This window comes from Mustela erminea, chromosome 13 (assembly GCF_009829155.1).
Source record: "Mustela erminea isolate mMusErm1 chromosome 13, mMusErm1.Pri, whole genome shotgun sequence".
Classification (NCBI taxonomy): domain Eukaryota; kingdom Metazoa; phylum Chordata; class Mammalia; order Carnivora; family Mustelidae; genus Mustela; species Mustela erminea.
In genome coordinates, this window is record NC_045626.1 from 45,685,738 (window position 1) to 45,699,448 (window position 13,711).

A 13,711-nucleotide genomic window follows, 5' to 3' on the forward strand; every position below is an offset into this window, starting at 1 on the left:
GGGTTAAGCCTCTGCCTTCTGCTCGGGTCATGATCACAGGATCTTGGGATGGAGCCCCGCATCAGGGTCTCTACTCAGCAGGGAGCCTGTTTCCCCTTCTCTCTGCCTGCCTCTCTACCTACTTGTGATCTCTGTCAAAAAAAAAAAAAAAAAAAAAAGATTCCCTTGAAGGAAAAAACAAGCAGAGAAGGATTTGTCCTACCATGCAGGCAATTTATAATGAATCTGCAGCAATTTGGATGGTGTGGGATTAGTCCACAGAACACAATAAAGGTTCTCCAAGAGATACCAGACACATAAAAACTCAACATAGATTATAGCCATCTTTGCACATAAGTGAGGGAATAGATGGAGTATTCAACTTATTATCCATGTGGAAAAAATAAAGATAAAATAGAATACTCACATGTGTAAAAATGTGTGAAAAATAAAACTGTAAATCTTTTAGGAAAAAGTATGAAGAATATTCTTATGACTTCAGGTTGGGAATGATATCTCAAATAGTGCCCAGACAGTATAAATGACAACTAAAATATCGCAAATGATATGCTCATGTACCTTAAAAATAATAAGTTGTTTACTAAATGTTACTATAGAATGAGCAAAAATGAAAGCTATGAGATGATAAAACATTTATAACACATGGCAGAGAAAACTATTAGTTTCTAAATATGTAGAAAACGGCCACAAATCAATAAGGAGACACAAACCAACAAATTAGAATATGGGAAACTAATACGAAATGGCATTTCACAAATGGAAAACATGAAGGCTCAGTAAACATGTGAAAATATTTATCCTTACTAATAATATGGGAAATGCGAATTCAGACAGAGAGTAATGGGTTGTCTGGAAAGAACACAGGAAGCTGAGTTGGACACACAGGTGTTTGTTTAATCATTACTCTTTATTATTTATGGTATAAATTCTCTTTGTAGGCATTTAATATTTAACATAAAAATCAAAACTAATCAGTACCATAAGTATAAATCAGTATCACTTTAAATAAAAGATAACATACTAATATGATTAATACCAAATAATGTTTTAAAAATTCTAGCTATACACTTGTACTTACAAAAAACTAAGAGCCTGAAAACTGTTCTTTTGTTGTTACCAGAAGATTTATTAAGTATTGTAGAGGTATTAAAGACATTATTAGCATCACAGTGAGACGTTTTTCCTTTGTGTAATCAGAAAAACAGTATCCATGCTTTCCAGTTAAGGTGGTACATATCTCACACTTTGGGGAACATTAGCCTATGGCATTAACTTTTGATTCCTCATTTGGCACTTCAACTTAAAATAACAGGTTTATTAATTTCCTGCTATGTACAAGACGTTAGGCTATCAGGTTTGTAAAGAGGATGCACATTATACAAGTATGGGCTTTTTTTTTTCTTCAAGATTTTATTTATTTATTTGACAGAGAGAGAGATCACAAGTAGGCAGAGAGGCAGGCAGAGAGAGAGGGGGAAGCAGGCTCTCCGCTGAGCAGAGAGCCCCATGCGGGGCTTGATCGCAGGACCTTGAGACCATGACCTGAGCCAAAAGCAGAGGCTTAACCACTGAGCCACCCAGGCGACTGCGAGTAAGGGCTTTTGAATACACCTCTTTCTCCCCAGTATGGTCCCCTGAGGGTGTATAGTTTACTAGGGAAGATTAATATATAACAATAACTATATTATAAATTAGAATGCAATATGCGCTGTAATAGTAGAACTACTAAAGTAGTTCAGAAGAGGTAGCAAATAATGAAGCGAAGTTAGCTTTGCTGATATCTTTGCGAAGAGCAGATTGGACGAATTTCCAAAGCAAAAGTCCCAAGGCAGCAGTGTCCGCCATGATTTAGAAATCAAAGTGCTACTGGTAACCCTAACCTGACAAAGTCTGATGTTAACATTTTCCTTTTAAGTTAAGTCTAAGGATCATCTCGGGTACTTTATAAGTTTGGATAGCAGTAGGGAAGCAAAATGAACTGTAATAAAATTTCTTGATAAATACATGTCCAGAAATAACAATTTAATTTTGAATAGGGACCACATATTTAACAAAGATCATTCTTGAAAAAAGAAAAAAAAAAGTAAAGTATGGGATGGAACAGAAAGCAAACAGGAAAGATAGACAGGAGGCAAGACTAAATGGATAAATGAGGTAGCTGACAGGAAGCCCTCCAAGCTTAATGGCTAGACTTTGGAAAACTGACATTGTTTTGGTGGGAGAGAGATCCTTTCCACGCCATGAGGCGATCTGGATTGATAGCATTTTGTTATACCAAATTTAAATAATTTGAAAATAGACCTTCCATAACATGCATGCTATATAAATTAGATCAATTTGTGTCTAGTGCATTTATTCCTTCTACAGTTACTGAGTTTCAAACCTGTGACATACATTGTGCATAGACACTGGGCCCACAGTGACGAGCAGATAAATATTATTTCATGTTTCTCTTGGCAAAGAATTAAACCTCCAAAAATCAAATATACCCTCAAATAGTGAATCATATACATATTAAGATGGTGAGGAGTTGGCAGGATTAGAAATAGGAATATTCTCAAAGGTCTAGTAAGGATATTCAACAATAAAATTCTAAAATGTCTTTTAAAATAATGACTGATTTATCACCCGGACTGTTAAGGAACGTCTAAAAAAGAAATTACAATGCTTGCCTTGCACAGATCTTCTAAAAAATGTCGGATTTGATATTATAATCCTTTTCCTAGCACTTTCCCCCTCATATTCTTTATTGTGGGGCGGTGTTCTCATGGAGCAGAAGTCCTGTTGAGAAAGGGCGCCATATTTTCTCAGGTTACATTCTTGGACATTTTTTATATGGGAAGTCTGGAGCTTTGTAAAATATATTATCAATAAGGATTATGCAGAAAGAGCTTTTTGAAATCTATAGTTTAATCTTTCTGGGATAATCTGAAGGGGGACTGGAAGGTCTTATGTGGTTGTGTGATGCAGAATGTAGGTATGTTTCGTGGCAACAATCTCGTTCCCCCCAATAAATTTCCCTGAAAACACTTACTCTTGGGTATACTTATAAAAAGCCCAAATCAATTCACTTCTCTATAGTTCATTCACTCCTTCACAAATAACCCCTGTCAGGCAGTGCACTGGGTACTAGAGCTGAAGGAGAAATAAGACATTGGTCCTTAAGTGACAGGAAGCCTTGGAATATAATGCAAATAGATGTTTTGAATATAACATAGTGAATTCCATGCTGAAAGAATACACTGGGAAGCGAGGACCCCCAGAGAAAGCAAGGACTAGCTGTGGAGACGTGGTCCGGTGCTAAGAGGAGCCTCAAGTTGGAAGCACAATGGAGAGCCAACTGGGCAAGTGTTAGCGGTTCCTTTTGGTAAAGGCGCTCCCCCCCCCCCTTCCAGGATGGCTGTGTTTATGGCCATCCAGAGCTTTATGCTTGCTCTGTGGGTCATTTTCTGTGCATTCCAGACAAGGATACCTCATCTCTTTGGGATGAAGAAATTGAGATAGATAGTCTCACGCGTCCCTTTCGGTTCTAGAACTGCTACTCTGTCTAAGCTCGTACTAGTACTTTGAAAATATAAAGAATATGGGGACATGTTATTCTTCTATTTTAAAGGATGCTTTTTGGAATGATGAATGAGGAAGAGTTTTATATATCCTAATAAGATCAGTTAAAACAAGGGGCTCAAAGAACTTGGTCACTTTCACATTTATATATGTTAGAGCCACACAGCAGGATTTAGAAATGGTCAAGGAAAGAGTCAAGGGAAAAAGTCAAGGAAACACACTTCCATTTTAAAAAAACTTAGTGCCAAAGAGTACCAACAACGAGACACTCACAGTGTTGTGTGGGTGTAATTGCTAACAAGCTTTTTGGAGCAGGTGGGGTTTTAGAAGCAATTTGAAGGAAACGAGAAAGGTAGTCTGACATGCCTCAGTAGGAAAGCTGTTCAAATGGAAAGGATGGACGAGAGAAGGCAGAATGCAAAATGAAAGCAGGGTGAAAGGCAGAACCAAAATAGAGAAGAGGACGAAGAGCTGAGGAGGAGGACACGGGTAGGGTGCTCCAGTGGAAATAAGAGTAATGAAGGACAAAGTGATTTGGGCACATACAGGGTAACTGGAATGACCCAAAACTAAGACAAAGACGTTGTATAGATAAGACAGACACAAAACTGCCAGAACATGAAGTATTCTTTTGACAGAAGAATAGCTAGCAGGATAGATCAGGGAAATATAAACAAAGGAGAATAAGCAGCACTCCACAGGAGCCTTCATCTGAAGGGAAGTGGGAAGAAGCAAAGATTTTTATTGAACAAGGAACCAGTATGACTCCTTCACACATTAACTTATTGTGTGGAAAGAGTGATGTTACGAATTGCGGTAAAAAGAGGACGGGTAAGACGGAGCCCTCCACCTACCCTTAGAGAGCTTATCGTCCTTGAGGAGGTAAATCAGTTTTACTGAAATAATTCTGATACAACATGGAATGAATTCTAAGAGAATCAAGAAGAAACTTCCATGATTTAATATTAGATAAAATTTCTTCTCTATGTTATCCTTTAGATATGTATGGTGAGTCTCTAATAAATGGTACGAGTACTCATTAAGTATTAACAAAACTTCCCTTGGGGGCAGAAGTTACATACTTCAGAAGACGTTTCTTAATGGATTCCAAAATATATTTTTCTCACTCGTGAAACTTCCTCCATGTTTTTGGGAAGATTGTAAATCATATTACTAACCTCCAGCATTAGATCACTGCGGACATAGGGTGGTTTGATGATGTTGGAAGATTCTACTTAATGTTCCTACTTTTTCATTTCTCCAGCTAAATATCCTGGATATCCACCAACCGCACCTCCTCATTCTGACAACAGTGAGACAGAAGTGATGTTTCAGATTTTTAAGGTGGAAAAAATCAGTATATGGTTGGAATAATTGATGGGAAAAATAGACTATAATTTGGTGTAAGGCAAAAATTTTGACTCTTTCCTTTCCTCTTCTTACTTATGTTTATAAAAACTGATTATTTTGTTCTCCCACTCCCAATTTCTTAGCTTTCTGGATGATATGAATGTACACAAACAGGCAATATAGGAAGTTAACCCAAATCTATTATGAGTCATAAATCCTCCAAACTAAGAACTAGCAATATATTATAACCAGTGGTAACTAGAAGCAAATTCCTGCCCGAACTCAAAGACTCAACACATGCTTCCAGCGATTTTTTTTTTTAACCTTTGCTACAGCATCAATTTAGTCTGTGTTATTCAGTCTCTTCTAATTCACTGATTTCTGGTGCTGGGTTGAGGATAGAGAAGTTTTCAGGCAGAAATAGTCAAGGTTTAGGTAGCAGCTTAGGAATGAAGGGGCTGGGTGTGGGATGCCTCACTAGCCCATTGTATAGTCAATAACCGAAATGTATTGACTGACCATTTTATGGACAACACTGTACAGAGATCGACTGATGTACATTTGCTGTGGCATAGAATAAACAGCAACTGAACACATCCTATTAAATGAGATCGTCTAGACGAAGATCTCTTGCCCAGAGGGTCTCAGTGACCTGTGTAGTGGAGGAAATAAGCTAGGTGTCTTGGAAGAGCCTCCAAATTCTGAATAAGGAGAAATACGAGGAGTGGAAAGGAATAAGGCTAAGAAAGCATCTCTCTCCGTGAGGAAAACTTAGGCTCAGATTCATGGTAATTACTCCATTTTGACACTGGGTTTTGTTTTTTAGTGAGTAATAGCCAGAATTTTTTTTTTTTAATCTCAATTGTTTTCTAGCTTTTGACTATTGATGATACTATTAAAAGTAAGATATTATAAATTACAAAAGTATTTTATTTGCTGTTCAAAAAGAACTCAAGAAAAGTGGGGAAAAAATGGTTGGGCTTTTTTACCCACGATTTCAAAGTTAATGGTAGCTTAAATGTGTATCTTTATGGAGATTTGGATTTATTTGTAAAAACTAAGTATATTTTCTTTTCAGATTCCAAGGGGCCTAGGCAGGGTTTGTCTAAAGTTAAAAGAAAAAAATTGCAACTTAGTCATTTAAAACAAAAATCTTCTATTTTTTTGTCTGTCCCCTCTTTTTTCCTGCCCAATCAGTTGGCCAGAGCAATCTTATTTTTCCTGCTTCTGTTCAGAATTGCCTTCCTCATTCCACCACATATCCCATTTGAGTGTGAACACTTGCCTGGCATGTAGCAGGCACTTTGTAACTCAGTTTTGACTTCAGGGAAAATGTTCCCATTTTCAGATCTCGGATAAAATCCTTCCTCCCACAGGGAATTCTTCCTGACCCTTTGGACCAAGTTCATCTGTCCCCATCTGAGGTGTCTCAGCGATCTTCTCTTTGCCACACACTGATGGGCAGTTGGTCTTGAATTGCTTTGCCATGTTATTTTGGCAGAATACTTACATAACCATTTAATATTTGTGTATGTTCTCTCCCCATTTATATTGTAACTCCTTGAGTTTAGGAATCATGTTTAGTATCTCTTGATTACTGAGCCCTTAGTACAAAGGGCTATGTGGTCTTTAATCTCAGGACATTAACCACATCTGTAAGACAATAGTGTCCTTCTTTTAACTACCATGAGAGCACACTACAGAAAATCCACGCTGGTGTTTTTCAGTGAATTACTCAGGCGAACTTTTCCTCATTAGTAGCTTACATTACTTTTCACCTTTTTCCCCCCCGCTCTGTTCTGACTTATTTTCACACAAATTCAGAATTACTTGGAAGTTACCCAAACTAAATTAGTAAAATGTCTGAACTACTGAGTATTTGTAGAAAGCTGTAGGTTTATTATTTTCGCTCACACATAATATTCATTTGCTTGCCAACAAAATACTGCCAAGTAAAGGTGCTGCTGATCTTAAATATATGTCTCACTTGTAATTAATTATTCATTCTCGGAATGATAGTGCTATAGCCCTTGAAAAGAGATTTTTGTTTTGTTTTGTTTTATTTTGTTTTTCCTAACTACCTTTTTACGTGCTCTGTCTTCCTCCTCCCCACCCCCTAACCCTGTCACCAATTTCTGATATTCTTTATGCTATTAATTTTTAAACCTTTATTTAACAAACATTTGTTTAACCTTGCATTAATTGCCATAAAATTTAAATTAGTCGATTCTGGCTTGAAGAAATTTTAATATGGTTTCAAAGTCCACATAAAAGAGTGAGAATTAATCTTTGACAAGCAACTTTGTTGTGTCAGACAGTTTATATAGTATTCCATTCCGTCTCCATAATAACCTGTCAAGTAAAGAGTAATAAAGGTAGTTACTGTTTAATGCAGGCATGCAACATGGTAGGCGTGGTACTAAGCACTTTTGCATAGTTCTCACTTGCTTCTCACATCAGCTCTTAAGATGTAAGTTTTATTAGTTTTAATTTACAGAGAAGGGTACTAAGACTTAAGGTCATTAAATGATTTGTCACACACAACTAAATGATGAAGCCACAAAATAGCAACTGATTGCAAAAAGATTCTAAAGTTGCTTTCTTATTAAGCCTCCTGGATATGTTGGGAGTGGATTATTTTGTAGCATAATTAATGCTGCAAACAACATCCTGATTCCAGAGGGTCCTGACTGAATCTGGGACTGGTTCTTCTTTGACGGCCACTGCCTACATTTGGGGCTGGTGATATAGAGGGTGCTGAACTGTGGGACATCCTTGAGAAATGATTCTGTAACATCATGCTTTGTTACTCTAAACATATGATGACCATAGATAAAACATAGATAACCAAATGGACATAGTCAGGTTCAAAACAATTCTCCATCTTTGAGATCCAGAAACCAAATTTCAGAAGTGGTTAGGACTGAAACCAGGATTCTGCTGGGTTCTACTCCAGAAGTGGTAATTAGATTTAATCTCTGTGGGGAAAAAAAACTAAACCTGCTACTTCAAGCAAGGCAAGGGAGAAACTTCATTGCTTACAATAGGAGACTGGGAGAAAAAAAATTCTATTGTTGATCCATACATGGTATTAGAATTTTTTTAGCTGGAGAGTTAAAGGGGTAAGAAGAAAGATACACTTTTTATGACTTAAAACTGAATTAGCTATTGCTGGCTCTGCGATTCAACTAGCAATGTCTTCTACATCCCTGTAGCACATCAGATATACAGGAAATGCCTCATGAGACCTAGCCTGGTCTAGGAGTCTGAGATAGGCTGGTAGAAACAATGGCAAAACTATTAGCAATGAAAGAATGAGTGTATAGAAAAAAAATCTTTCACTACAAAGGGCTTCAAGCCAAGATTCCAAAGTATGTGAATGATTCCAAAATAAAAGCCACAGACAAACAAAAATGCCAGCTGTTATGATACCAAGATTCTACTCCAGAGAAAATTAATTAAATGGACCAGTCTGACAAAGACTTTAAATAAGTATATCTAGAAGCTCAGAAAGATAAATGAAAGTATGATTTCTACTAAAATGAGTGACAAATTATGAAGTAAATTCAAATATAAAGAAAGCAAGAGCACTTGTGTTTAAAATTAGAAATGAAAAATAGTCATTGAAGTAAAAGTTTCCATAGAAGGGATAAACTCTAGACTGAAGACCAGTGAAGAGAGAACTTGTGGTTTGTAAGAGTGCAGAGAATCACCTAGATCAAAACAGAGGGACAAACTGACTCCTAAAATATGCATTAAAAATGGTTAAGATACATAGAGGTGAAATCCAGATGCTCCAATCTTGCCTAGTTGGAGTTTCAGTAGAAATGAATGGAGGCTGTGTGAGAGACACATAGAAACTGAAGAAAATTGAAGCAAACAATAGCAGAAATTTTTCAGGATTGGAGACATACTATAAGCTCTCAGTCTGAAATTGTTCTTTCAGTTTTTAGTAGGACTAGTAAACAAAAATATATGGTTAAGAACATGGCAAGAAAATCTCAGGACACTGAGAGAGAAGAGAAAATCTTGAAGTCCAGTAGAGGACTTGGAAGCCATTTCTGCCCTCTGGATTTTGGTCAAGGGCCTGGTACTGGAAGCTTATGCTGAAGGTGGCTAGGGAGGGTTTTCTCACTTTTATACCATCCTTGGCATTGTCAGAGCCCAAAGCAGCACACAGTTGTAAGGAAAGTCTTCTTTCAAAATGTGCCTAAAATGCCACTGTGTGTTTACCTGCAAATGATCACAGTATAAACTGTGCTGAAACCCAGTAAGTGGGAGGCAGGGTCAGGTACCAGACTTAGTTCCGGTATCCATAATCCAAACGAATTAGTACATGTCACTTCATCTGTAAATGGGGATAAATAAATAAATCCTTTATCAGCTCTTACAGTTTTGTTGCAAGTGAATTTTATGTATATGAGCTCTTTATAGACTTTATAGACAATTCGAGGAAACTGTTATTTCTTTATGCTAGAAATGAATGTAAGCTATGGTTTTTTTTTTTTACCTCTTAGAGTTTATACATTAGATTTACAAAAAGCAAGTAGACAAGAAAAAACCTCACAAAAAATACAAAAACATACTTGCAAAGATGTTTGTAACTCATCACAGATCGTTTGGGGTGTACATCAAGTGTGGGGGTTTAAAATGAACGAAATGGATGGGTTTAATCAGGTTATGTTTAGTGTTAAAAAATGACATATTATGAATTATTCTATCCATTTATTCCCACTTTTTATTATGAAAATATTTAAGCATGTACCTAGGTTTAATAATTGCTAACGTTTAACTACATTTACTTTATCTGTATTTGACTATTTTTTTCTGAATATTTGGAGGAAAATTGTAAACATCATGCTATTTCACCCCTAAATATCCAGTACGTCTCCCCTAACCAAAAGGATATTTATCCACATAACCATAATACCACTGTCACATCTAAGAAATTAACAGTAGTAATTACCCAATATCATTTTATAACCAGCTGAAATTCAGTTTTCCTCAATCTCTTCAGTAACCTTTTTAGCTATTTCTCCCCAAATCAGAATCCACACATTACTTTTACACACACACTACATTTATTAGTTGTCCTTTTAGTCCCTTTCACCTGAGAACAATCTTCCCACCTTTTTCCCCGCTCTGTGACATTGGCTTTTTGAAGATAACAGACCAAGAATATTTTTTATTGATTTTGAAGAATATTTTGGATCTGTGTACTCCCCTCCCCCCGGGTACTGCTTGTTCCTTTGTCCCTGAATTTCCTGAAAACTGGACTGTTTGTTCAAAAGCTTGATTAGATTCAGGTATACATTTTAGATGAGAGTCCTTTATTATGATGTACTATATTCCATATTGCAACACACTGAGAGACACATAATTCCAGGCTATTTTATTAGTAGTAATATTAAGCTAAGTAGTCTGGCTGCAGTGATTACTCCCAAATAAATCCACTGTAAATGTACATCTTTCTCTTTGTACTTATTAAAGGATAAAAATTGAGTATCTCCAGAATAACCTTTCTCTTAAGAGTTTTAGCATCCATTAGTGGGTATCCTGGGCTCCTTTATTTGGCATTGCAAAATAGTGGATTTCTAATTCTGTCATCCCTTCTACAGAGAATCTTTCCTAAAGAACTTTTCTCATCAAATAGGCATGAACTACATTTCCTCCTAAAAGAGCTTAGTGCTTCTGTGCCTTTAATTACTAATTTTCAGAATAAGAGGTTTATGTAATAGTCACTTCCAATGGTGGCCACTAAGATTTTTTCCCTTTTCTGGTCTTAAGGGTTACTATGCACGCAATGATTTTTATTTATAGTCAGATTTTTTTGTTTAAAAAAAATCAAAGCAATTTATAACTGCAAAGTATATATTATTTTATGTTATTTTTTTGCTTGCTGAGGCTCAACGTGAAGCCTAAGTCTTAATGGAATGTAGTTTGAGGGGGAGAGAGGGGTTAATCAGAATAATGTTTTTTTTAAAGTATACATTATTAAAGATCCTAATCATTTTTTTTTAATTTATGAGATGCTCTTTTCTGAAAGTCTCTGAGTACCTTAACCAGAGTATAACTGAAAACAAGAATGTCAAAAAGGCACATTTAAATTGTTCTCAAAATCAATCAAAAATAATGAGGTGCTGGGAAAAAGTTGTATCCTTGATAATTACATCTATCAGTATCAGAAAACAAAAGAGAACAATCAGGAAATGACAACCCCACTCCCAAGTAGCACATTAAAAAAGGCTAATGAAAAAAAGTCTCTTTTAAAAATTGTACTAAATTAACATTTCAAGTAAATTGACAACTTAAGCGTTGATAAAGGCCAATCTGGGGCCCAAACAATGGAAGTTCTGTTTCTACTGTTATATGCTTTTAGAAGAAATGATCTCACTTGACTTTTTTGTTGTTGTTGTCTTCTATATAAATGGAAGTCATTGTCCTAAGGGAGGTGACAGTCCTCCTGTACTCCTTATGGGTCAAGACAACCCCAGAGTATTGTGCTTCATTTGGGTTTCTGTTTCTTAAAAGGTTGACCTGGGAGAGAGGAACCAGTGGTGAAAATTGTTCAAAGTGTTTCTCACAGCATCCCTCTGTTCTCAGTCTGAAGGGGTAACGTAATTGTCTTTTTAGACAAGGGATCCAACCTGGTCTTTGTAGCTCCTGAGCCTAGAGTTGGGACCTATAACTGAAAGTAGCAGAAAAGCAGATTTAGGTCTAGAATTAGGAAGAAGTCCTTTACAAACTCAGCCGTACAGAGCTGGAGTGGATTTACCTTCAAGGGAATGAACTCCCCAAGGCCAACCAGCACTGTTCAGAGGTTATAATCACTTTACTCAAAGATGGTGTATGGGTGGTTAAGGGTCTCTCACATATTTTGCTAAGAGTCTATAATTGTAATAAAGATGCTTTAAAGATCATTTAAAATTCCTTTTTAGAAAAGAAATAGAAAGTAAAAATGAATTTTCCATCATGGCTTTGAAAAAAGAACACCTTAACACATCCCAATTTATATGTTATTGCTTTGTATTTGGGAAGTGTGGGCTGTGTGCAGAGGCAAAGTTCAAACTACAGCATTTTAAGATCATGGTACATTGTTTTTGATGACATGAAATTCTTACTTCACTCAGCCCCAAATCGAGGAGCTTATAAATAAGAACATCACTTCGTTAATAAGAATAGAACATAACATTTTAGACACTGTCTTAAGAGTAGAATTAGTATTTGAATTATCAGCAGTGACAAAAGCATTTTCTTCCAGTGATAAAAGAAAACTTCTGTGCATAGATCATCAGATATGTCAGTTCATTTGGAAGGTAGTAGTAAGTGCTGGTATTTTATTATTTTGGCTTGTCAAGTGATTTTATTCTTTATTATTAGACCAGGAGAAAGAAAGTCCTAGTATACGCCACCAACATATCCATCAGTCATCATTTTTGGAGACAGTTTTCGACATATTGTATGTTTTACTGTGCTAACAAGAGAAAAGACTAGCCATTAAGTTTATGTTTCTTTGTTTTTCAGCAAGGTCACATATCAGGAATAATGCTAGAAGTATGCTAATAAACAATATATAATGTAGGTCATCTGGGAGTCAGAAATATTTTCTAACTAGTTCTAAAGGGAAATATTGTTAAAAAAGGGATAGATGTTATTTACGCAACACATGTTGCTCTATATGTCACCATCAAAAGCATCTTGTAAACAGCTCAGCGCAGTAAATCTTCCTTGGTGATCGTCAGGGTTTTCAACTCAGTATTAGATTTAGATTCAACATACTCAATTCACGATATGCCTAATGGACAAAGCCTGCTAGATAATTTAGAAAGGTTCCATTGGAAATAGGCCAGCTCTTCTGTGCTTTACGGGGAATACTACTATCCTGTGTTGCAGAAGTTAATACTACATTAAGTGATGATAATTAAGAAAATCTCACATTAACAGCATTTGTAACTTTAATGGCTTATGAAGTGACGCTAAATTTTTGTGCTTGACTTTGATTCTGTCGAGTTCTTTAAAATTAATGGCAATTTACAGACTGATATTTTTTATTGCTTCCATTAGTGAAAACAATTTTATACAACCGCAAATGAAATGATAATCCTATAAGAATGCCTTAACAAAGTGTCATTTTATAAATGTCATTTTCTCACATTTGGGAGATTTCAAAATGGTTTATTTTGTTTTCCAAGATGGTTTTTAATTGTAAGTATCAGGTCTCATCGTAAAGGAGTTTATGTAGCTGTGTTCTGGAAAATATAACCAATACTTTATTTATTAAGTTCATCTAATATGTACTGAGCCATATAGGAGACACAATGATAAAGATATGAAGTCATAAAGGCTGCTTTTATCTGATAGTCTAGCATTTAGATTCAAGAGAACTTATTTCTCTTCTCAGCTCTAGGGCACTCTGGCATCAAGCAAATCTTTCTACTTCCCTGGGCCTCAGTTTCTTTATTTATGATTCAAGAATTAATAAATCCTGCTGTCTCCACTTGCCAGGACTGTAATGCAAAATGATAAAAGGATGTTAAAATGTTCAGTATGGCATGATGTCTTTATAGGAGAAAATATGTCTTTAAAGGCTATTGTTTAACAACTTCCGAAACATCCAAATTTTAGACTTCGGCTAAGAATTATAATAGCTGAATCTCTTAGCTAGATCCTGCAAATCTTATTGGCCACTTTACTAAGGGATATCTAGAAGCGAGTCACAGGACATTTTGGTCTAGATCTACAAAGACATCAGTTTCTGAAAGTCAGCCATGTGTTCCAGAATTTTCTTTAATGCTAA

At 36.0% G+C, this 13,711-nt stretch overlaps 1 protein-coding gene across 5 annotated transcripts in view; it reads left to right on the forward strand.

The window, feature by feature from the left end:
- ZNF521 (zinc finger protein 521) overlaps nucleotides 1-13,711 on the forward strand; it is a 275,142-nt gene that overhangs the window by 129,840 nt on the left and 131,591 nt on the right. The gene's annotated exons all lie outside the window — the stretch shown is intronic.